This window comes from Manacus candei, unplaced genomic scaffold (assembly GCF_025592945.1).
Source record: "Manacus candei isolate 608988 ecotype Guabito, Panama unplaced genomic scaffold, ASM2559294v1 h1tg000028l, whole genome shotgun sequence".
NCBI lineage: Eukaryota > Metazoa > Chordata > Aves > Passeriformes > Pipridae > Manacus > Manacus candei.
Genome location: NW_026138076.1, coordinates 17,326,763 through 17,353,959, shown reverse-complemented (window position 1 = coordinate 17,353,959; position 27,197 = coordinate 17,326,763). Strand labels below are relative to the sequence as shown.

The 27,197-nt window shown below is 35.0% G+C and overlaps 1 long non-coding RNA gene across 1 annotated transcript in view; it reads right to left on the bottom strand.

The window, feature by feature from the left end:
* Positions 1–26,590, bottom strand: part of LOC127472355 (uncharacterized) — a 236,352-nt gene extending 209,762 nt beyond the window's left edge. Inside the window, exon 1 of the long non-coding RNA XR_007904971.1 lies at positions 26,275–26,590. This is a non-coding gene — a long non-coding RNA (uncharacterized LOC127472355). The remainder of the gene's footprint in view (positions 1–26,274) is intronic.
* Positions 26,591–27,197: the final 607 nt, after the last annotated feature.

Sequence of the window (27,197 nt, the reverse complement as noted above, 5' to 3'; positions counted from 1 at the left end):
AAACCTCTCCTGACTCAGCTTCATGCTGTTTCTTCGAGTCCCATCACTGGTCCTGAGAGTGAAGGGATCGGTACCTGCCCCTCTGCTTCCCCTCATGATGATGTTGAAGACCACAATAAGGCCTCCCCTCGGTCTCCTCTAGGCTATTTTTATCCTCTAGAAATTCAAGGCTACAGAAGAAATCCAGACTACCCATTAGTTCAATCATCAGGAAACAAGTAAGAACAGTATCCAGGTCTTGGTGGGGTTTTTCTTTGTTTTTGTTTTTTACAAATGTAAAACTTTTAACTTCTACACACAGATTAACCATTTTGCTCACCTAAGCAGCACGGCTGTTTCACCAGTTAAATGTATGTCTGACTGGGACTGGTGAGCAATACTCAGTCTGGCTGCTGTCTGAAACCCTACAGGTACATCCCCTTATTCCATATTAAATACATTAAAAACAAACCCCAAACATAAATGGTGAATACAAAGTTTCAAAGCGTAGTAGTGATCTTTGCAATCCTAACACTGTGAAACAAGTAGCCAAAATACAAGCATACAATTTTATCAAGGAAATTTCTTTAACAGGACAACTAGGCTAGAGCCTGTCTGTGACTTCAAAGCTATGTAGCTAATCAGGTCCCAAAATGAAATGAGAACCATATATCCACTGCCAGCTCAAGAAAATAAAACTCGAGAGTTCAAGATCTGTTGGAGTATTGCTGTTTCTAAGAATTTCTTTAGAGATATTACAAACAGGTGATGTTCAGGTAGCCATATTGCATCAAATGACTGATTTTACAGTGGGTGAATTTCCTTGTGAGGATAACTTGCTTCAACATTAATGCCTTAATATTAAAAATAAAAAGGTTTGTCTTAATGCTGAAAGTAAAAAGCTCTTAAGGTTTAAGTTTGTTTTATCCAAACATGTCAGCAAAATCCCACTTGTGAGTAGCACATATATTTTTATAAACTAAAACCACACTATTCTGTTGTTTCCTTGCTTTAAGGGGGATAAAACCTGAATACATGAACTGGGTCATCAGATACTGAATAGTGCTGGTGGATAGGGAAATGTACAGTGTGTTGTGTTCAAAGGGACATTTTTTCCTCCAGTTGTTACATGGTCAACGCTGAAGCACATCTCCTGGTATTGGTTATTAGGAAAAAAATTAACCGGTCTCGATTTTCAACCTTCTCTGAAACTGTAAAACATCACAAAAAAGAAATCAGTTTCTACTTTTGTTAAATGCATGTCCTCCATGAGGGGGACTTTTGAAACTCTTTGATGTTGTGCTGTGCTGTAAGTGGTCAATAGAACTACGTGATCCCAATTCAGGGGTAGAAACTGGAATATTTATTGAACATACCACTCGCAATATAAAGGTCTTGAAGGCAGGACATGTAAATGAAGAGGACGGGTTATGCTAATCAGGGGATGGATTATGCTAACTAGATGATTACAAAATTCTCTGCTACAGTTACACAAGTGGTTAATATTTTCCAGTAGCAAGGACCATATGGGGGGAAGAGAATAAAGAGGCTTCTACATCATCCAACAACATCATCACAAAATCTTTCCATATCTTGCTGAAAGAGACAGGACAATCAAACATAGCTAAATATTAACGGGTCTTGTGATGAAGCTCCTCAGAGTAAGGAGTTTCTCCCAGCTTCTGCTGTCCAGGCCTGCTACATAATTTTATTAGTTCCTTTTCTGCTGATAGGCAAGTTTCGGATTCCAACACTATGCAATACTTAAAAATAATTTTCTCCTACCAAGTAAAATAAATCTAGGAACTTGGGAAGAAGGGAATTAGGTGAATAAGTCCTAGCTTTGCTTTTTGGTATACCTGCAAACTAATCCACTTACCAACTGATATTTTAAAATTTCATTCTTATAAAAATGTAAAATTGATATTTATAAAAATTATTACTTTTGTAAATCCCTTAAGCTCTTTAACTGTGACATCGCACACAAAGATGTGACATGAAACTGCTATAAGACACTCTCCCTTACCAGCCTGAAATCCATTTACTGGGTCTCATATTATAGAGGGACATGAACTAGATACACCCTCCTGTATGAAATCTTCTGACTTTTCCCCTGCTATCTCCCAGCAAAACCATATACTGCTGTAACTGGAGAACATTTCACAAGCTGCATGTACTTAATAAGAGCCTCATAAAGTGTTCTTTTAGAGATGCCAGCAGAGGTCACAGACCTGTTTTATGATGTTCTTCCAAGCACAAGAGCTGGTTTTAGCCTTGCAAACACTTCCCAGGGCTTCCCCCAGAAAACTCACACAGACGAAGCAGTGAACTATCATGATTTGTTTCCATTCTAAAGTTACACTCACTCATATTATTGTTTGCTCAGAGATGTGCAAAAAAACCCCTGTGCTGAAGAAAGACCTAACCCCTCCTCAGATGCAATTTATATTATGCTGTTAATGATTAAGAAGAGCAAAGGAGTATGGAAGATAAATCTGTAGTGTAAGATTTTATCTTCAGTTCCCTGTCTGATTTAGATCTCAGATTTCACCATGTATTTGGAGTGATATATTTTCTGAATTTCATTAAAAAAATCTCATTTCTGGATTTTGCTCACCTTTTTCTTCTCCATTTCTTGTCATGCACTATTGCAAATACAGTTTAAATGTCAATCAACTTTTGTCCTTATATTCTTTCCCTTACTGTCTTTCATGAAAACAAAAATGGACACTGCCTGAAGACTTGATAGGAATAGCTTCTCAGTGTTTCTATGACACAAAACAAGAGTTAAGGGAGGGTAATTACAGAATAAGATTTTCTAATCGAAAAATAATAGTCAGAAAGTGAATTGTCTCTTGACTTTCTGAGCTCAGTTTTTTCTCTCTTTTGTTTTTAATTGTCCACAATTACTTCTAACTTTTATATGTGCTTCATATGCATGTTGTTGCCCAGCAGATGCTTTACTGTTTCCAAATTACATTTTACACTTAAAAGAAATCAGCTTTCAGTGAAGTGCCATCCTTTGGTATGGCACTTCAGAAATGAAATACTTCAAGGAGGCATGTCAGTTCCTATACATTTCTGCTGAAAGGTAGGAAGCTTCAAGTGGCAATCTGTCTGGTTTCCTGTCAGTTTACACGACAGCGCTCGCTCTGGTCAGCCAGAGCACCCCGCCTACCTGACTGCTTACAGCATTACGACAGGGACAGCCTGGTAGTCTAAAACCTAGGGGTTTCTCCTATATTTTTAAGTAAAAGAATTGATTTGTGGTCTACTAAACCTTCAGATAAAACCCTTGAAACCTGGAGTTAGGCTGTTAGGAATTCTGAAGATTTAAGATCTCAGTTCTCAGCAATACCTCCACCTTAGTTGTAGAGAGTAATAAGGTCTCCTCTCAGCCTCCTTTTCTCCAGGCTAAACAACCTCAGCTCCCTCAGCTGCTCCTCATAAGACTTTTACTCTAGTAATATTCCTATTATGTCCCACAAATTCACCCTTTTCCATTGAGAGCTAAATAATTAGTTTTAACATTATGCATATATTGAAAGTATAATTAAAACAGAATTCTTACTTTCACTAATCTATTTTATGGTACGGTGACTCATGTACCTGCAGTTCTTTTGGCATATTGTGTTTTGTCAGCTATGTTGTCAGCCTGTCAGTGTTGATAAAGTTTTTAGTAACAAATAAAAAATGTTAGGAGTGATTTTTAACATAAATTTAATCAAATTCCTAAAAGGTGAAGACTAGGGCTTAATCTGAAACTACTTTCATTTATTTCTGAGAGTAAAAGACACAGCAGAAGTCTTGTTGTGCCATCCTTTGTGTGGCAATTCCTCTTGTGTCCTGTACAGTCGGTTTTTTGTGAGTTTGCACAGATGTGCATTCTTTAAAAATTGAAAGATGAAAGATTCCTTAGTTAATTTTGACAAGGTACAGGTGCTACTATATATGCTAAAAAACTTGATAATGTCTGAATTATGAAGAAATAGGTATTTAAGTGCATAACTCAGTAAATCAATAACATAATGATTATGAGGTTTTATTTTACTTCTAAGATACCTCTTATATTACCTATAATTTAGTAGTAAAATATTCTGTCACAGTTTATATAGACATTTTCAAGGCAAGAAAAATGCACATTTACTTATAGCTAACATGTCGATAATAAAACCCACTTCATAGAATAATCTTATTTTTTTTTCTTTACAGCTAGAGATTATAAAAATTATTTTAAAACATGCTGTGAAGTTTTGGGTAGTCTCTTGATTTGCTTGGGTCTTATATATTGATATTTCTAGAAACTAACAGAACAAGATATATTCTATGTCTCATATATGTGTATGTTTGTGTGAATACATGTACAGATATATCCTGTACGTTCTTTGAGGAAGTTGCATATTCATTCTTACAGAGAGGTGCATGTTGATGCCTCACAACTTAAACAAAGAAGATATCCCTTTAAGTATCCACAGAACACTAATCTGCTTCTTCTATTTGCTGAAGGTTTGCCACACAAAATGGAATGTCACCACTTCAGCTCCTATCTTACTGTTTGCCTATCTTACTGACAGAATCCTTCTACTTCTGTTGTATCTTGCTACCTTTCCTTCCTCCTTAGCATTTGGTGACTTCTCTAAAAGCCATTTTGGCCTTGTGCTATCAATTAACATCCCACTTCAACCTATATTGTGGGTGTTTGTGCTGCCTCAGCATCTCCTCCCCAGGCTTCTACCTGTGGTTTGAGCCTCAGGTAAAGTGAGCAGGGATTCCAGCCCTAGACCTTATTGCTTTAGAAGCCTCACAGGTCTCATCTGACATCACAATCAGACAGTTGCTCTAGTGATCATTTGGGTTCAAAGGATACCTTGAAGATCATCTAGTTCCAGGCCCCCCAGGTTGCTTTGAGCCCCATTCAACTTGGCCTTGAACACCTGCAGGGATGGGGTATCCACAACTTCTTTGGGCAGCCTATTTCAGTGCCTCACCATCCTCACAGTAAAGAATTTTTTCCTAATATCTAATCTAAACTTATTCTCTTTCAATTTAAACCCATTCCCCCTTGTCCTGTCACTACATGCCCTTGTAAATAGTCTTCTGCCATCTTTTCTCTAAGTTCCCTTCAGGAACTGGAAGGCTGCAATTAGGTCACCCTGAAGCCTTCTCTTCTTCGGGTTGAACAATTCCAATTCTCTCAGCCTTTCCTCATCCACCAAACAGTCTGCCCATCGAATCCATCAGCCTCCAATTTGGACAGAAGGATGCTGGGGGGACCGTATCAAAGACTTTACAGAAGTGCAGATGAATGACACCTGTAATTCTTCCCTTATCCACTGATGTAGGTACTTCATCATAGAAAGCCACAACATTGGTCAGGCAGGACTTACTCTTGGAGAAGCCCTGCTTCTCGAATCACCTCTCAGTCCTCCATGTGTCTTAGCACAGCTTCTAGGAGGACCTGTTCCATGGTCTTCCCAAGCACAGAGGTGGGGCTGACTGGTCAGTAGTTCCCAGGATTGTTCTTGCTTCCCTTCTTAAAGTGGATACTATGTTTCCCTTTTTCCAGATGTTTAAGCGCATGCCCTTCAGAGAAATAACTTAAGTTTGTCACAGGTTTATGGATATTCTCCACTGTTTTACTTCCTTTACAATTTCTCTCCCTATTAGGGGAGTGAGGGTATCTAGTGTTGAAATTGTATTCATCACCTTATCAAGTAGCAAAGGTAGTGGACTGCAGCAAGATGGAATACTCACATGGGCTCCATAGTCCTTTTTGTATGTTCACCTAACATCCCTTTTCATTGTAGCTGAAAGCCACGAATATGCTTCTTTCCCTCAGTAAAAGAATGACAGAATGAGAAGAGTTTGGGGTGGGGGTGGGGGACTCCATTCTGTTAATGTATTGTTTGATTGTGATATTTTTTCCTGAATGCAATTTTTTGTGCTTTTCCTCAGAATTCACATCATTGTCCTGTCAATTGACCCCTCTCAAGTCTCAGGTCTTTTCTTGTTCCCTCCCAGCTGGTTTTATAATGAAACAAAAAGTAATCTACATAGACATACATAATACAAGGTGTAACCAAACTGTCATTACTGTATTGCTTACTTAACCAGGCAGAAGTCCAGGTGTAAGGAGTTGTAGTTGAAATTTTCATTGCAAAATGAACAACTTATGCAAAGTCTTTTTGTCTTCTAAAAACACTATTTTTAAATCCACCAGTGAAATATGTGCTGCTGATGCAACTGTATGAGCTGTTTTCTAAACTGATTAAGCACTCTTAAATCCTGTACTGATACACAGGTATGCATGAGATCTCTATCTTTGTATATAATTCATATATAGCTTATAATTTCATATATACCTCTTCACAGTCTTACCATGTAGTATTATTATGAAGTAACGAGCTGTAAATTCAAATTAAACTCTCTCAGTTCTGAAGTATTTGCTTCAGTCTATAGACTGCGTCAGGTTGGGACAGAATAGCATCTCTTAAAATCTACAGGGGTCAAAACTTGGATTAAAGGAGATATTTTGAGTGAATAGAATTAGAGTTGCCAGAAACTCCTCAATTTGATTTGCTACTATAGTTGGAGAGAAGAAATTTGGATATCATAGTGGGATATGGAGTAATGAGAAGCCATATTAAGTCTTTGTTTCCTGTCATAAGGAACAATGATTCTTCCCTTCTTCTACCACTTTTTTCTAAACCTACAACCTATGGGAAACAGAGCAAAGCCTCTGCTTTGTAAAAATTCTCTCTTTAAAGGTATCCAAAACCCAGCAGTTTTCTTTCTTAGTCCTTTGCATCTGATGTGGTCTTTGCACCTCAGGCAGAAGCAGTATCTGTCCTGTTCCTATTTCTCCTTCATAAATTCTAATTCAGTGTTTTAAGTTTCTTTGCTTTTAAACATTTGGAGGCTCTTTTTGAACTGAAACATATTTTAAGACTTCGAAAAAAGTTAGTGCTTTTTCTGCTTAGTTTAGTTACTGCTACTTGTCTGTGAGGTAAGCCTAGAATTCTTTTCCTTAACTGCACTGGGGGTCATTTACTCTTGTACTGTGGGAACATTATGTGAAATGACCTATGTGACTATATAGATTATATCAGTAAATATTGATATCACTTTCCTTATTTTTAGACTAAATTAAAATCCTCTGTAAACTATGTTACTGTAGTGAGTTTCTGTGGCCGGGTTTTGGTATCTGACCATCTATTTTGTTTTCACAAGAGGTTCTAAAATAGAATATGTAATTCTAAAACAGAATTACTTGTACAAATAATTTCAACATCCACTGTATTGGTTTTATAAGTAGCAAGTAGTCACTAAGGTTGGATTTCATGAGTAAACTGAGGAACTAGCTTCCTCCAACATAATTAGACTGATTTCTTGGTTGCTTTTGTTTTCTTTTTTTTTTTTTCTCCTGACGTGAAGTAACATTGAAAGTGAAGTAAAATGACTTCGTTGAAGCTAAATAAAAGGAGGGTCAGAAATAACATTTAGAAGGAGGGTCAGAAATAGCACAGCACAGTGTTTCTTTTTGATTTCTTGCATACACTTGGTTGTGCTTATCACAGCTGGTCTGCACTAGGCTTGCTATTTCCAGGTCCACTTTTAATTGTAGCTCCAGGTCCTTTTAATTCCAAGTCCTCTTTTAATTGTATGGAATACATCAGGTATGTATTGAAGAATTATCTGAAGATGCAATTTATAGGAAAAGCTGTTTATTTCCCGCAGAGGTAAAAACAGACCTGTAACAAGGATGCAGAAATGTGATGCAAAACATACTTATTACTATTCTTAAGGAAAGATTTATATTTTATCAGTGACTAACTGGAAGAGTGCTTTACTTACACATTGAGATAGACTTGATGTAATAACTTGTTACTTAAGAAACTTAGGGTATAAATTGTTATATTTTTAAAACTATAGAAGTCTTATTATAGTTATTAATTTCACCTTCTCCCTTGGAAATAACTGTATTACATATATGTTAATTGTACTAGTATCATAAAATTGAAATGAAATTATATTTTTGGTAGTGAGATTAATATGACTTGTTGTTGTTCCCTGTATATCTGAAGTGCCTATGTAAAATAATACATCTTTCAAGAAAGATGTATTTCATCTTTTTCTCTCTAGGACATATCTATCTCTATGAAAAGTCTTGTGGCCAGTTCTACAAAGCATATCCAAATTAGTTTCTGTGTTATGATCTTGCACAAGACAGGTTAATCTAAGTGCAATTGCAAGCAGTCTTTATCTTGTTTGTATTGAAATATTTTTTTCTTCCAAAATTATGTCATTGCTTTTAAAACAGTTAAATATAACTGTCATCAGAAAACTCATGAATCCTACATTTCTGAAAGTTTTATTCAAAATTGTTACATCACACTTGATATTTCATGTGAATTGAACTTCTGGTATTAAGTTGCATGTGTCCTGCCCTCTGCTGTAATCCTCATTGCTATGGAACTGTCTTCCTCAAACAATTACAGACTGTACACGACACAACATAGAACAGTGTTCACCTGGTTGTAGCATGCAATGAGACCTCAGCTTAGAGAAATAGAAAAAAAGTTAGTAGAATGAGAACAGAATGCTGATAATGGAGAAAAATAAACTGAATCAAGTCAGATTTTCTGTCTCTTGTATGACCATTTGTAATTCATGTTTTCTGAATTTGATAGTGTTACAGAGAGACAGAAGTGGTTAGAGCATTCTTGTTTATGCACTCTATTTACATCATTCATGTATAAGCACGCATGCATACACACACTGGTTGTGAGGCAATGGGAAAAAACTCGCACAACAACATTTACAACAACCAAAGGAACTGTATAAAATAATTCAGATAAAAGTGCGAAAAGGGTGCTCATAAGATTGTTTTCAGTGTTTCCCCACAATTTATGTTAGAACTGAAATTTATTACTAGATAAACCATAGTAATTATGTCCTCAATTTCTTCCTAATTTTGCAATTTTCTTTTCTTGCCACAAAAGATACCTACTTAAATATATTCTGCTGTTGTCCGCAATAACTTTTTGGTACTATGCTTGAAAAAAACGAGCTATATAAAATATCTTATGTTTTAAAATGAGCGAACAATCTCTGAGTTAGAGATGGATCTGGGAGGACTCATGATACAGATTCAAAATAAATCTTTTCAAAATCTCAGACTTGAAGAATGATTGCTTATTTGGACCACATGTAAATCTTCTAACTTTCCAAAATGAAGAGTAAATTCTATTCTAAGTGTGGTCTAGATTCTGTGCTAGTGGTAAAATTGTTGTTGGCTTTTATAATAAAACATAGATGTATGAGTAAAGCACTCAATGTCAGAGTAAAATTTTTCCCCAATTTAATTGTGTAGAATCAATAAATGCTCTAAAGAAAAAGTCATCTAGAAATCTAATATAAAACCATCTGGAAAATACTTGGCAGAAACATTATTTTTGGTGGTTTTAAGAGGTAAAAAGTGATTGTTGAAGAATTAGATGAAATAAAATTTAGTGAAAAAGAATCAAAGACTGTTTATGCAGAATAAATATTTTACATGACCTGAGGAAAGCAATTAATTATATGTAGCACTTAATACCTACGTGCCATTTTTCCTCAGTTAAAATAGTTTGTTTTTCTTATTTTGTTCAAAGATTCTTTGTGTGATCTAGTTTGAAAGAAAAGCCGGAGGAGGAGCACTATAGCAAGTATACTGCAGAGATGACAAATGATGTTGAATCCTGTATGGGCTTTGGTAAGGCTGTACCATAGGGAACCTGCAGAGGTATCACAGCTTTTTTCTAATCAGAGGATAGATCTTTTACTATGAACATTTTGTCACAGAGTGAAAGGAAGAAAGGAGGGGAATAGACACGTTTTAATTTCTGCATAGAATCCGCTTGTAAAAAAAATTTTTGGATGGACCTCAAATCCTTTGGAGGGCATTCCTTTCATTGTATGTTTTGAAATTTGATGTACACAATGCAACTTCTCCTATTATTCTACATATTGGGGTATTTTAGTCAGGTTTATTATGGTTTTTTACAATCTCTTTCTGCTACTGCACAGATGTAATGATAATTTAGGAAAGCATTGTCTTTTTAAAGATGTGAAAAAAAGAATCCTTATTTTTTATTAAGAATTACACAGGAAATTACTATGGCTGGAAGAAGTAAATACCCTTATTTAATATAGTAAAAAAGTAACAGTTAATTTACCTTCCAATTGAGATTACTGATAACTCCACCAATCTTATTTTTAAGTAGTTTCTATTCTATACATCAAATCCCAATACAACAAAACTAGATTCCCCAAAAGACAACTATAAATGTAAATATGACATATGAAAAAATCCCAAAGCTTTTTCTAGGAATTTCATTTTAATGGTGTAACATGATTAAGTAGTGGTTTATTATTTTTTATATTTAAGGTAAGATTTTGCCAGAGCTTTTAAGGACATATGCTAAGCTACAATTACATGAAGTAAAAGAAAGAATACTAGGAATGGTTTTAGTCTCAAGCAGCTTAAGAGGCAATGTTTAATCAGAATCAGAAAATCAGAAATAGGAAAAGGTAGAGCATAATTTGTCCACAAGTGTAACAAGATTTTTCTAAACCATAAAAAAGAAATTTGAAAGTGTAAGAGAAATCTCCAAATTGTCAAAATGATAATACAAATTTTCTCAAAAGAAAACTTAGAGATCAGTTATTTTGGTTTGAGGGTTGAAGTTTTGAGTGTACTAGGCTTAATTTTCTATTCTGCACTTATAGGCAGATTTCATCTCCCAGCACACCTCTTAACTCAGAGAATATCCAGTTCTTGTACAGAATTGATATTCAAGGAAGAAGAATTAAAAATGGAGATATTACTTATGTTAATGACCCCAAGTAAATAAGAAAGGACGTGAAAAATGGTGAGGAAAGCTTAAGGAGAGATTCGTAATTGTACCATAAGAGAGTCTGAGAGTCTGTTACCTCACAGTTTAAGCAAATCAGATTTCTGAAATAAAATGGACATTGCTGCTTTAGAGTCTATAAGATAACAAAAATTACCTGAAATCCTTAACATTAACAGGATTTGAGAAGGGTGATTAAATCATTCTATCTCCAGAATAAGTTTGTAATTCCTGAGTCAAAAGAGGTAACTCAAAATTAAAGTCTTGACACAGTCACTAAATAGGTTGCATTGAACAGTGCATATAATGTTTCTCTGGTAGTTTCATAATTAGTGTGGTTAAAAGTTCAATGAATATAGCAATATGAAAATTAATTTACTCAAATGTGCTGAAAAATAATGAGGTAAACTAAGAAAAAGTATTACAGAATATCTACTGGCAGTACCCCTCTCCTGTTTAATAATTATATTTAGAATATTCTAGATTTCTACTAACTATTGGAAATAGTAGTTTCTTATACATACTATAGCTGCTCTCAGTGGGGAACATCCAGGTTAGTTTTCTACCCTTTAGAAGATATTGTGGTCCCAGCACTTTTGAAGTCTTCATTTCTTCATCTGTATGCAGACAAAGATGTTGTATTCACTGGTCCTCCTGTGCCAAAGACAGTGAAGAACAGAATATGAAAAGATTCTGAGGGGCAAAGCTTTTGTATTTTTTAAATTGGCTTATGCTATTAGTCTTAGGATTGTTGTCCACTGCTTTAGTTGTTACTAAAGGGTGTTTCCCAAAGAATTTGTTGGTACAAAAATTAATCTTCATGATTCAGCAAATGCAATTCTTCCATCTGGGTCAATATTGAACTAGTTCTATACCCATGACTTTGTGTCACAGTGTTGCTTAAGATAGATCTAAGATAAGATGTAAAGCTGAAGACTTTGTATTGATTATTTGATTTTCAACCTTAAGGCGAAGGTATGTAGGGAACCTATGTAATCTTTACTGAATATTTCACTGTCCTTGTTCTGTGTACAGTCATCTAGAGTCTGGCTACATCTTCCAGAAGTTTTGAATCACTGAAAATTAAAGATGAAACACAAAGTTACTTCAGAAAGAAACAGAAATAGTTACGTTCTGATATTGGCAATCTCAACTTAAAGAAAGAAAGAATTTAGCTATGATTCAATATTTGAAGCTGAAATTTCTTTAAATATTCTTTTAACTTAATCCAAATTGAAACATCAAAATGAGTGAGTGAATGTCTTCAGCAAAAGACAGAAGCTTATCCCAAATTTAGGTTGAATAGTACCTTCCCCACACACTGGGGAGTGTGCTGTTTCACATTTTCAATAGTTACATGTTTCATAGCAAAACCCTACAGGAACAATATTTTTACTATTTGGTTTATTTTTTTTTCAAGTAGTTGTAAAGATTTAAAAAAAAAATCTCCCAAATTGCATGTTTTTAAAAGTAATAAAGTTATGGAATATTGTAAAGTAGGTATAGCATGTAGCAAAATATTTTGCTGAAATGTAGATGCTGAATATTACTATAAATTATATCATTAGACACCTCAGGTTTCTTGCACTAAATCTTTTAGAAATTGTCTAAATCCACTGATGTAAAATCTGTTTGGTTTATTTTTCTAATGTAGCCCCTCGAGCCACTGTTTTATGGACATCTTATCCACTACCTTAAGAAGGCCATTCTTGTTGTTTCATGTGTACTGTATTTAGGCCATCAACAGCAAACATGGAAATTGTATTCTGTAGCCCTCCAGAGAAGTGGAGACTTGATAAGTATCCCCCAAGTGCACTTACTTCAAGTGATAAATTAAAACAGAAGTAGGAAAACACAGGAGCCACAAAATTATATTGTCAGTCTGAAAATCCACACCAAGTTGAAAATGCTAGTTGACAAGAAATGTGATCAACAGACTCATCTTAGGCCTCTGGGGTTCAATTTGGAAATGGAAAAGAGGAGCAGAGAAGATAAATTATATTAAAAAAAACTGTTAGCAGTACTATATACAGTGTTGGCATTTCCATTAAAAAAGAGTATCTTCAGGGAGGTTCCAAGGTCTCAGTGTGACCCTGAGTGGTGGGTTGTTTTAGTATTTATTTTTATTGTTTTGCTTGGTTGAATTATGGTTTTGGGGTTTTTTTTGGTTGGTTGCTTTGGCTTTGGGTGGTTTTGGGTTTTTTTGGGGGGGGCAGAAGTCTATATTTTCAAGAGACAAAAAACACTACTTATATTTTTTAAGCTGCAAAGAATCTTTAGCATACAAAGTTCTTAGGTTTAGGTGTTTCCCTGGTTCACCACTGAACTGAAGGGCTGGTTTTGCAGACATTTGATCTTTTGTGTAAATTAGCAAGATTACATATCTATTGCTAAAGGAAAATAAGGCTAATTCTGTTTTCATATCTTTAGCATTTGATGTCTTTATTTCATTGAATAATGTAGTATTGTGGTTCATAAAATGTAATTTTTTTGCACCATAGCCATTTGAGAACTATAACAGGTATAGCAGATAGCTGTACAAATATTTATTCTGACCCTCTCATGCAATATTCATTTAAATGACTTATTTTTCATACTATTTTAAATTGGGTATCAGAAATGGCTACTGATCTTTTGTGCTTTCAATTTCTTCTGTGCCTCAGCTTAAAAAGATACAAACATCTATGTTTATGAAGTCACTGTTTCATTTTGAAATTTTATTTTAGACAAGATTACCATAAAAATTGAAACAAATGAGCAGAAAACTGAAGAGCAGCAGAAGAATCAGATTACTTCATTATTTTATCATTTTAAAAATATAATTAATTTCCTATCCTGGCATAGTAATTGATATTTAGCAATATAAAATTTAAACTTAAATAGTGTATGAGAATAATATACAGCTTTGTTTGTTTTTCCATATATGCATGTATAAATATCTATATAAATATGAGAACGTCCTGAGAATTCCATGTCTGAAAAGACAATAAAATGCTGTTTGAGTGGTTATGTCAATCCAACACAGCAGCAACAGCAGCATCCCAATATAAAGGAGTTTCCAAAACTCACAACATAAATGCCTGTGGAGTCTGAACCACATACTGCTACTGGAAAAATACCTTCTACCTTGCTGAAAAGTGGTAAAATGAAGTAGCAATTAAAATTGCAGGATAGTTTTGTTCACCTTCATGGCTAGGCATCTTCTGCACAGAAAATGCTTATAGAATTAGCTATTGGAGGTCCTTTCAGTTTTGATTCTGGTTAGTTCTGAGTGCACTTCAATAACATTAAGTATATTTTCCAGTCTTATTTTCAGTGACTATTTTTAATGTTTGTGTCTTATGTTTTTAGTTTTTTGTACCAATTTTGGAAGACTGGAATTAATTACATGTAAGCTTTTTTAAAGAAAAACTTGGTGTTTGCAAGTGCTTATTGAGAACAATGCAAAGAATTACGAAGAGCACTGTTAACTGTGCAACAAATGCAGGCAGCTCATCAGTAGAATACAAAATCTGCTTTTTGTGGTGCTTTTAGTGCTGCAAAATGCAATTAAGAATTGAAGCACAATATTTCTCTGTGTGTTAAATCTGAAGATATTATGTCTGGCTCAGAGGAAAATCCCAGTATGTATGTTGCCATTTCCCATGGAGGACTATGAAGTTTGGTTTTTTGTGCCCTGTTTTTATGCTACACTACTCTAGGCACATCGTTGGCCACTGCCTGAGGTAAGATAGTGACTATATAAATCTTTATGAAAAATAAACCCACTCTTGTATTTTATAGAACTCTGAAATTTAAATTCAGTTTATTGTCAAAATTCGGATCTAAATAATTTGGGTGGCTCCTTGCAGCTGTGAAACTTGTCCTTTGGGTTTCTGTGTGTCCCAGAATATTGTGCAATAATCACTTTTACATCATATCTCTTGACGATTTAAATAAAAAACTTCTTGGGAACTCTTCTATTATAAATATCATTTTGAAACTTAACTTTCCAAAGTACTTGCTTGAATTGGAATGTTCTCTTAAAAAAGAGGTATTGTAAAGGAGTTAACACCACTGGTTGATAAATGCCTAACTGATTACATGGCGGTTTTTTTTGCTACCATACATAGTTAGAGAAGTGTTTTCCCTCATTTGTCACAGATACTATTGATTCCACATGTCAGAGCTCTCTAAATGGCTCTTTCAATGGCCAGTCTATCTTTCATAGGTCCACACATCATAAACCTTTTTTTGCATATGGTTACATTTTGGCCCAGGCCTTCACATATAACACGTCCTATATATATAGCGCTATTCCATACCATGTGAGAGTTACTGGTTGCTGCATTGTCTAAATTTAAACTGGCATACAAATATAGTTTCTAAGATATGGTAAAAAGCAAACTGTAGTCAAAATTCTTTAAGTCACTGTAAGAAAGAAGTTTTGTAGAAATTAATGATTTCTTTATGTGTGCATCTTCCATTAGCAGTCTTGTTCTTTATACGTGTACACTAAAGAATAATTATGTATTAAGAAAAATACACAAAGTACAATATATATTTAACAAATTGGTTGCAATGGAAAAAGAGATATGTAACCAGTTTGGTTGTTGTTATCTATAGTAGTATAACAAAGTAGAAGTATAAAGCTGTTACTTAATATATAAGGGAAAAAAAGAAAGAGAAAGAAAGAATAAGAGTAGACAGTGGAGAGGAAAGATATCACCACACATGGATCTAGCGACAAGACTTGACTGTTGCAATTTAGATGTCAAAGTGATGGTCGCAATCTTGACCAGTGGGGGAAGCCCACCAGACAAAGAGTTCAACATGTTAATATACGTTCAAGTTCAGGTGGGAACACCAAGGTACCTCCCCAGGGGGTAGAGTTTTAACACTGTGGATCATATGCAGTCCTCTGGTGGAAGGCCCCAGAAATGAGTCTGGGGGTGCTTTGGTGGTTGTTGTGGTCACAGACACTATTTGTCCCATAACTTGGTGTGGTCTTTGTTTGACTGGTGATATGTGTATGAGCAGTTGCTTCCTTTCCAACAGTTTGCCCCAGTGGGAACTTTTGTCCAGGTGCATTAACCAGGATGCACTAATCAGATCTCACCTCCACCAGGCCTGGAATTAGCACCTTCCTGTCACAAATTCCTCCCTTCTGTGCTTATCTCAAGTTCCCACTCTGCTGGCTTATCTTATGGCAAGTTCCTTTTATGGCCTTGTCAGTGTTTGAGACAGGCAACTGTGCTCTTAAAGTCCTTACAATCACCCATTTCTTTCCCAAGGTTATCATCACCGTTCATTTTTAACATGAGTGTACTTTAGCAATCAACTAAATAGATCTCTCTAATCCCCAGAATATCAGGTTTTATCTAAAGTACTGGCAAATCTGTATTATCTTGACTATAATTTATCTATAATAGTTATATCTTGGGTGTGTTGATTCTATTAATTTACAGTAAAAATTCCCCAAAACTCTGTTTTTGATTCTGTTTTTGAAAAATCAGTCTTCACAAAACATACCTCTTATTTATTGTTCAGGATGTGATTGAAAATTGCTGAGTATTCTTTTTTAATAATATAATGGTACAATTTGTGTGTTATGACCTTAGTAGTCTCTCTGATGTTGGGATGTTTTATGTTTCCACCACTAAATACTCTCTGCCAGTTTAGTTTCACTTAACTTTCAATAATTTTCAGAAATGCTAGAAGACCACCCTGTCCAGGACTTTATCTGTGACACAGTTTGTGGATAGAGAAAGATATGTGCTAGTACCTCATTAGAAAACCAGATGGTTATTCAGACTGTAGCTAGATCAGCAAGTGTGCCTCTGGTTTCCTTCTCTCCTTCTCTTGTTTTTTAATGGGAACATATGTATTAATGTTTAGTGAGTCCAGAGGAAGACCACAAAGATGATCAGAGAACTGGAACACCTCTGCAATGAGGGTAGGCTGAGAGAGTTGGGGTTGTTCAACCTGGAGAAGAGAAGGCTTCTGAAACACCCTATAGAAGCCTTGCAGTATCTAAAATGCTAATAATAATAATAAGAGAACAGGAGAGGGATTTTTTTACAAGGGCATGTAATGAGAGGATAAGGGGCAAATGATTTTAAACTGTAAGAGGGCAGATTTAGATTAGATATGAGGAAGAAATTCTTTCCTGTGAGGCTGGTGAGGCACTGGAACAAGTTGCCCAGAGTAGTGGTAGATATCCCATCCCTTGAAGTGTTCAAGGCCAGGTTGGATGGAGCTTTGAGCAACCTGGTCTTGTGAAAGCTGTCCCTGCCCCAGGCAGGAGGGTTGGATGAGGTCCCTTTCAACCCAAACTGTTCTATAATTCTGTGATTCCAATAACCTTCAGAGGAGTCATTTATTGAAAAATGTTGGGATGAACAAAACCAGAAGCAATGACTGAAGCCTGGTTTTGTAATTATGCAATTTGTGAGAGAGGGATCATTCCTTTTTAATTTCGAATTTCTTTAAGACTTAGCTAGAAACAAAAGGCCAGTTTTGAGTATCTTATGAGAGAAGATAGACAGGCTGGTGAGCTTGAGCATATGATATGAGAGAAAAGTGTCAATAAGTAAATTATCTGTGAAAAACTATGCCATTAACAAACACTTCATTTTTCTTCCCAGAAAACTTTCTGTTTGCAGACAAGTTCAAACATTGCATTATTTTAAGGACATAGACATAGAGGTCTAGTGAAACATTTTTTTTTTAATGAGACCCCTGTTATCTATCCTTTCAAACCATGTAATGTAATTTCTTGTAATTTCTTGTAGAAACTGACCACACTAAAACTAATCATGGTTATCTCCGCAGTACAACTAGAAGGTTGTAACAAGAATAAGTTACTCAGCTGTTCAGAAGTTTTCTTTCCAACATCAGCATATTAGTGTCCTGTTTATAATTATGGAATCACAGAATGGGTCAGGTTGGAAGGTACCACAGAGGGTCATCTGGTCCAACTTCTCTGCTCAAGCAGGGTCATCCCAGAGCACATGGCACAGGATTATTTCCAGATGGTTCTTGAATATCTCCAGTGAGGGAGACTCCACAACCTCTCTGGGCAACCAGTTCTAGTGCTTGGTTACTCACAAAGCAAAGTTCTCCCTCATATTCAGGTGGAACTTCCTGTGCATCAATTTCTGCCCATTGCCTCTTGTCCTATTTCTTGGCACAACCAAGAAGAGCCTGGACCCATCCTCTTGACGTCTTTAGTTCAAATACTTGTATACATTGATGGGGTTCATAATTGATGTTTTTATATTCAATGGTTTTTTTACTCTTTTCTTATGGTATTCATTAGTGTATTAAGTAGAGGAGGTGGCTTTAGCTTTTTTTCACAATTTTCTACAATTTAATCTTGTGAGCCTTCAGCTTAGAACCTTTTTTTTATTTTCAAAAGTCTGGATTACACATGCTATATTACAGATTTATGAATATATGTATGTTTGAAAAATTATATTTTAGTATCTGTTTACACACACAGTTCCAAAACACTTATCAATGAAAAGTAAATTCAGTAATTCCCATTAATATTCAGGCTTCACTTGTACGGAAGACACCAGCCTATTAGTGTGCATAATAACTTGCTTGATAATTTTCTTCCTTCTTTCAGAAAATGAAAGTTTTTGGCAGCTGGTTTTTGTACTTGTCTCTTTCCTTGTTTGTTTGCAAATTACAGGTGTAACATTTCATCTTTATTCTTAGATAATGGAATAGATGTTCTGTGTTGCTAAGCAGAATAAAAGAGTGTTGAGTGAGTGCAGAGCTTTTTCAACTCAGCAAGATGAAAATGTCTTGAAGATGCAAAATAACACATTTGCTGTCCCCTAAAAACCTGGTCATCCTTTTCTGTTGATATATTAAAGATTAAAGAAATTTCAGATTGATTTGGGGTAGGGGTGCACATGTTTGTCATATATTATGAAATACAGATAATAAACTGTAATCCACATGACCTGCAATAAGGATATTCATTTTAGAACTGAAAAAAAGCTTTCGGTTATTCCATGATTTCTCTATTTTCTTCCAGTAAGCTAACTCTTAAACAACAAAGCAGAAAAGCAAGTAGCTGCTTGCATTTGACTTCGAAAAAGTGTCATAGGAATTATAGATGGCATAAACTTTTAAGGTCATTTTGCCAATCCTCCTATCTGTAGAAGATTGTTCCCTGTGGTATATTAGGAGTTTTATAACTTTTCACAAGATTTTGTGAGTTCCCCATGAGAGGATTTTGGTCTATTGAGAGTGCTAGATGAGGAGCCCTTTTACTGTATTTTACAGCTGGAAAACCTATCTTTCATTGACAGCTGGGATTGACACTAGTCTGAGGAATACAGGGAGGCTATATGTTTCCATAGATGTGAGAGTTTGGCGGAAGCATTTAATGGAATTACTGAAGTTTGATTGTTAAACCAGGGAAGTTGAAATTAAAGATTTTACTCTGCAACTCAAGTTAGCTATATTAAGAGATTATCTTATTGATGCACATATTTTTAAAACACCCAGGTGAAGCAAGAGGCACTTTACATGGTCCCCGCAGCTATGCAATGCAGGGAATGGAAAGGATTAAATATTTCTGTTGTCATAATTCCAGATCCTGTACTGATAAATATAAATATCATACAAGTTACTCATTTGGAACAGCTGTCCTAAGAATTAGAGTTGCAAGTTTTGCTGGCTAAGTAACAGTAAAAGATATTGCGAAATGGAGTTGATGAGAGTGTATTTGCTGATTGCTTGCCTTAATTAGTTTTCTCTACTTTTCTAAAACAATCTGCAGATCTCCCAGAGACACTTTACATCTGGAGATAGAGTTGATACTGCAGGGGTATCTCTTCATGTATGGAGAGAGTTTGATCAGGGACAATAAAATTCATGGGGAATGTGTACTGAGTGCTTACAAGCATCAGCTTGGGCCATTTGGTCTGGGATATGAAATTTTAACCTTACATATATCAGAAGTACTCAGCTTTTCAATATAGTGATGCTTTATGAAAACAAATTTTTAACTTTGCAGTTTCCTCTGGAAGGGTAAATATGTAGACTCTCATCTTCCTTTCACAAGAGAGAAAGGAAAAAAAAAGGAAGATATTCCACATCTCAGACCAAGATAAAACGGGAATTTCTTGCGCATTCCCTCCTTTGATTGTGATGCCTTTGGCTGTTACCTCTCAAACATTCCTTCAGGTAGCTAACAGAACTAATCCAAAGTTAGTATAGTGTTGGTCTAGAATAAAGTCCTGTTATTAATTTCTGGGAGGTGGATCCTTACTAAATGTCTTGCTCTAAGGTCTTAAAATTCAAATAAAACTGAATATCCGTGCAAGTCGTTTTTTGTTCAGTGACATTATAAATAACAGAAGTATGTCAAAACTGAGAAGACGTGAAGTATAATCCATTGGATTCAGTTTGCAAAAAAATATACCATTTATTTCAGCCTACCTCTTTGTACCTATCCTGTACACAATAAATTCTTCCTTTAGGAGCTTTAAAAGTTTACCCATTTAATCCTTATAGAACTGTGTCTATCCTTTCATCATTATTTAGTAGAATGCAATATAAGTTCTCTTTTTGCCTCATGAAACACTCCTATCACCATAACAGTGTCAATCATCCACAGCAAACTAATATTTTTGTCACGAAGCAGTGGTAGTTTCATCTGTATCAGTATTTTTCATCATGGACTTCCCCAGCATTACATGTGCCAGAAATATTCAAAATTAAGTTTCTTTTAGATTTCTATAGTTTAAACTTGAAATTGAAAGTCCCATTTTCAGAGGAACAATTATCTATTTGTGTATGTGCCTTATTAAACAGGATTTTTTTTAGTAAGAGTTATATTTTTAGTGGTATCTGGCCTGTTATGTTTGGGGTTTTTTTATTCTAGTAAAAAAGTTTGGATTGGATATGTCAATGTAATGATGAACCATCCAATGAAATTAGCAATATTAAGCTTTCAGTCTGTAGACCAAAACACAGAATTTGTCTCTTTTACACATGAATGAGTCCATAAGTAGTTCTGTAATTAGGAAATAAATCAATGAAAGTAATTGTCAGCACATCAGAGCTGTTGGTGTGTTTTGAATTTGCCAATAGAAGCTACACGATAGAGTCTGGGGATTTTTTTTATTTTTTTGAAATTTTTTGAGAGAAAACTAATAGATTAAGGTGTTCAATATGAAAATCTAGTTTCTGGGTGGAATAGGTTTGGAAATATTACATTCATTTCACTGAATGTGCATGTTGTCTGAAAAAGTGAATTCAGACTTCTAGCAAATTAATGGTTTATCTTTAGGAAAGAAGATGCCTCTCATGCTGAAACTGTACTTATCTACCACGTTACTAAGGTTCCATAAGTGCTTCATGGATTACTCTGTCTACTGAATTATCCGTCAAAAGTTGAATGATTCAGAAATTAAGCCTAAGACCTGGGTATAACATGAAGCTTGTTATATTTGTATCCAGATATAACATCCTTGTTTGGACCATTAGAATTTATAAACTCTTTCAAAGATGGATTATGTAGTGTCTAGAATGGTTTACCCTGTACAAGTGATACACATTTCTGTATAACATATCTGAGTGATTAATATTTGGATTGTATCAATCGGAAAGCAGATTTGATTAAAGACTGAACATGTCTGTAGATGTTAGAAGGAATTACCTGTGGCAATTTTTTTAATAAACCTAGGAACTGTGCAGAGATCATGTTGAAACAACCACAGTGGCATGCTATCTTTGTTGATGTTTGCCACCAAATGCGTTATAAAGGCACGTTGGCATTGTGCAAGAACTGTTGCTCTGTACTTCACACAAGGAAAAGACTTCTTGAAAGAATTCATGCTATCACACTTCCATCCCAATGACAATCATTCAGTACTTAAAATGAAAAATTCTGGAAGAGGGTCACAAATGACTGTTGATGGTATTAAATTCATGCTCTACTCTCTGTAGGAGTCTTTCTGCTGTACCTTTTGCAATCAGATATGTCTATCTCATATTGACCTCATTAGCCACCAGCGTGGCTAGAGCCACGTAACCAACGTGGATAGAGCCTTCCTAAATCTTCGTTCGTGAAGCCCAGCCATGACTCTCTGTAATACCAATCCACTAACCATTCCTTTACATTGGAAGTCAGAATGTTCATTGCCATCTTAAGATTGTGTTCACTTTCTGAGTATACCCAGATAACATTCAGCTTGAAAATATATTTAATTTTACAAAAATAACAGAATAATTAAAATTCATAAGACATGCAGGTGTGCAATATATGTAATACCTATCTTGCTTGTAAATCTTTGAGCCACTGTTTATTGGCAAAATAATATGAGTTCCTCGGTAAAGACTTCCAAGTCCCTCAATTTCTTTGAATGAGTCCCAATTAAAAAACTGCAATTACTTGCGAAAAAGAAAATTCATTAAAAATACTAAGATGATGCCTCTAATTAGACATCATTTGCAAAAAAAAGCTCTGATGCTTTTGTGATTTTTTTATTTAATATCAAGAACCTATTTTGTATGGTCACTTTCAGTTGTATCACTGTGCTACTTTAGCCCATATTGCTAGAAATACAGTTTTAAGTGAGAAGAGATTAGCAAAACAAAAAATTCATAAGTCTATCTTATATCAAATGTCAATACTTGAAAAGCAAAAATCTACCAAACCATGAGATTTTGCTAAGAAGCAGGATTTTTTTGCTAAGTGCAAAAGTTTTTCAACTGCCAGCCTGATTAGGTTAGTTTTTAATTTACTTTTTTTTTCTTTTTTAAGGCTGAGTATTGATCTTTTTAATTTTTCTTTTGAGTTCTAATCTGAGACATGTTTTTTGCCTATTGTAGTTATTAAGGTTTGGGGTTTCCTAACAGTAATGTAAAAACAGTTCAGTTCAAAACCAGTTCTCTCTAAATTGGCATTTACATTGAAGAAATTACTAATTTGAAAGTCCAAACCACTCTTCTAAAAACTATTTAAGTGCATGCAAAATGTTACTATGTGAAAAGTCCTATGCATTCCAATATGTTCCTTTAGTATATGTTTTATGTTTGTTTAAATCTTTACAGGATGTAAGCCTTAAGATATTCCTTGCATTTTAACATAGACAAATCTATTTTCAAAATTTTACCCAATGCAAAGCATTGACTACCATAAAATAGATATTTGAATTTTTAGAAATCATATAATAATTTTTAAAACTAACAGCAGATTAAAACCATGGGAGTACAATTGTTTGAAGTATTTAACTTCTTCCTCTGACTGCAATGATGTTTGTTAGCCACTGGTCATCCAAAACTGAATTTTAAGATTGGAAAAGCAACAAATTTTGATTTGAAAAGTTTTCTCACTCTCAGATCATCTCCATTGAAGGCTGATTTATTAAAACAAAGAATGTAAAATACACACTAAGCAAGCAAATTCATAGTGTTTGTTAATTTACAAATTTTTAAAGATTTTTCTGCTTTCATCTGTGTTCATGTTTTGTCTTTCTAGGGCATATTAGTTTGATTTTCTTTTTTCTTTTTCTTTCTTTTTTTTTAAACCAATCTTGCTGTGAAATCTTTTCACATCAGAACCCATTAAGAAATTAATTGTTAATCTCTTGCAAAGATAAAAGAGGTATTCAATTCCTTAAATGGTACCTGAACAAATATTTCTCTGAGGAAGACTTTTATAGCATTAATGGATTTCTAGATTGAATTTCAGGGACAATACTTTGTATTTGTAAAGTTTAAGTTCCTGTAGAAAGTAGAATTTTAAGAAAATCAGTTTGAACCAACAGCTACATGATTATGTTGACTGAGGAAGTGACAAGAGTACAAGCATACAATGTAAAATTTGCCTTTTAGCATCACGATTAATTCAACAAATCACATAGATGTACATTCTGGTTTTAAATTTTTAAGCATAATTCTTATCAGCAATGCAGTGGAACTTAGCAGTCCTACTCATATATAAAAATTCAAGCATGTAGCAGTATGTTGCTATATAGCAGACACAAGTTACTAACAATGCTATATATATCAAATGCTTAGTACGCTGAACATTTAGAGTTTGTTAAAAGTAGTTGTACGTCCAAATTATGCATATTGAACAGTGTTCACAACACATACACACATACTGTGTGCCAGTCCTGCTTGATAGCACGGAGGTCTTAATGTATTCTCAGCGTGGCAGACCTCTGCATATTCACTGTAGCCTTCCTCTGTGTGTGCTGGGAATTTTACACATGCAAAGCACATTGTACTTAGGATATAAGTATTCACCACTGTTGCAGCATGTATGCAAGCCTGACACATACTGTGCTAAGATATATCAGCACTTCCCACTATGCTGCCAATTTTATTTTCTAGTATTATGATATTGATACAAATGAAAATTGCAGAGTTTTCTACACTTTTTAATATCTAATGATACAAAAATATGTATTTTAAAAGATCTTTTCCTTTGTAATTATGTAATCATATTTTAGTAGAACAGTATTTCTTATATATAATGACTGTCATTGTAGTGATGTAATATTAGACATTATAAAATTGAGCAAACCAATTCTGTTTTATATAAATATTGTAGAGCAGAGTTCTTGTGGGGTTTTTTTCCACATTACCTGGTACCTCTGCACTTCCATTGTTAAATATTATCACCATCTTATAACTAATTTTGCTGTTCTCATCTACCTTTATCATTGCCAGGTTTTCTTTATATCTTTTTAAGATGTTACTTTTCCAAACACTTGGTTTATATTTTTGTCTAACCTTATCTTTCTGTGACAACACCATCATTCTCCTCGTATGTGAACATGTCCTTGGCTTTATGAAAATAATAAATACAATAACATTTTAGAGGCTTTTTGTATGTTTTGTATCATACCTCATGATCAGCAGTAATTCTTTAAACCTCTATGTTGTAAATAGCTATAATATTGTAAAGCAGTATGGAGAAAATGCTGTACAGGTTCGACTTTCAGAATTAAGCAGGAGCAGTTTTTGTTTTAATACAAAGATGGTAGTGAAAATATTTCTAACCACTTGAAAACCTGGATCTTTCTCTTTTGTTATGTTTCTATTTTGCTGCTAAAAAGTGAGCTGAAGATCCTCTTGTTGGAAATAAATTTATGGCTATATTTCACTTCATTGGAAAATTTGTGTTAGCAAGGCTTCCAACACATAAAAAACAATTAGATTTAAATAAAAAGGATGAGGGTGAGAGGGATGAAATTTAAAAATTGCGACATCAAGCTGGGACTGTTTTGCAGTTTTAATGGCTGACAGCATGGTTTTATTAACCTCTGTTAACTTATTAAAAAGTAGACACTGCATTTCAGTCCCATTTTGAGCTTAAGAAAAGGATTCTTTGTTACTGTTGAAAGACTGCTTTGTCCTAATTTCTTGTGTGGAAGATTCAGAATTCAAGTAAGTATTACCTCTGGTAGGTGACCTAATGAAAAATTCATTGTTGGTTTTTGGAGAAGGATTTGTACAAATTCTTAGGCTGTTAATTGCTTCAATATGGCTCCTTTGCTCATGTAAATGCAACTGTACTGCTCAAAGCAATACTAGTGTTAGTACAAGAAACTAGCTTACAAAGCAAGTTATATGGCCAATATTGCTGAAACAGTGTCAGGAAATTCTGCTGGCATGACTATATTTGGTTGGGAATTATGAGTAGAGTGTGATGCATAACAACTTTTATTCTCCTACAGTGAGATAACGGACTATTATTCTGAACATTTGCCTGACAGTGGGAGCATGGAAGAACACCATAGATGAGTCATCCCTGAAATGTTGTGTTAGCAAATGTGATCTGTTGTTTTCCCAGATCTGACAATTCTTGATCAGTCAGATTAAGTAGGACAATTGTGCAGTTTTCTTAAAGTGATGTGAAAGTGGCCAGTCTGATAAAATTGCTAATAGCAAGGGAGCAGTTGGGCAGTGTATCAGGGTGAATTTATACTGATACTTTTGGTCTGTGTTTGGCCCAAACAACTGTAAAAGTTTTGTTCTTTCCCTGCCAAGTTATGAGAAAACTAGTACTAATAAACGTGTACCTCATCCTTGGAGAGAGAGCTTCTTGTATAAACTGTTTTAATTGGTGTTCTGTGATTGGCTAATCATCCTCCAAGGTCACTCAAAGGAGAGACTGAAGAGGAGAGGATGAAGTAATGCCCCCAGACTCATTTGGAAAAGACCCCCTGAGTGCAGTACGCAGGCGCAGGGAGAGCCATGCGTGCGCAGAAGAGATGCACTTACATAACCAAGGGGATGGTACTGAGGGCCTCTGGCTGGGTGGTGTTGGTCACACCTGCCTAGGTTGAGATCACTCAGTTAATTGTATAAAAGCAGATAGCTCTTTCTTGGAGGGGAGCTAGCTTCACCTCAAGGACAACGCTGCCTTTGGCGGGGACACCTGCCAGTTTGTGAACTTACTGACTCTCCAAGGATGCAGCTTCTGCTATGGGTAATTATAGGCATGCTAGGTCGGTAAGATAACTTTATGGGCAACAGCTGGGTAACTGGGGAGGTCGTGTTGGGGGCTTCTTTCTTTCTTCCTTCCTCCCTTTTGAGTCTGTTCATTTTGTTGGCCACCTCTTGGTAATAAATTTCAGTTTTGTTGAGCTTGCAATGATGTCATGGTTTCAAGATTTCAGTATTTTTCGAACCCTCCCTAATACACGCAGTTTAAAGACTGCTTTGTTTTTCAGTCTGTTCTCTGAGCTTCCAACCATCTACGTACCCCCTTCTCAAGAACAAAATTATGAACTCTGAGTATGCTTTTTAAATAACTATGAAGAAAAAAAGTTCTCTTTCAGATATTGCTAACACTTACAGCTAAACTGAAAAAGGTCATTGGTTTATTTGGAAAATACTTCCGAATTGAAAGATTAGTCATTAGATGTTCAAAGGAATTGATGCTTGCCCTGGCAGCTAAGCTAACTTACACTCTGGTTTTTTAAAAGTCACTTAAAAATGGTGAGCAGGAACAAGAGTGATTTTTGTCTCCTCTTCCCATCTGTTAACACATTAGATATACTAGTAAAAGACTTGAAAACAGCAAACTGATCTGATAAGTCAGTCTAGATATCCTGTTTTGTTTTTTTTACTCTGATGTTTCATTAGATTTTAGACTTAAGTGCTTTAAAAATTGAGAACTGTAGTTAGTTGAAATGCACCAAGTAAGTAAAACTGAAGTGCAGTGAAGGTTGTTTTTCCAATTGGGAGAAGACAATTGCATTTGATTCTTTTTTATCAGTCAGTACAGATTTTAAAATGTACATGTATTACATTTAATTTTCAAGTAAAGCCATTTTACACAGTTGAAACCGCATATGA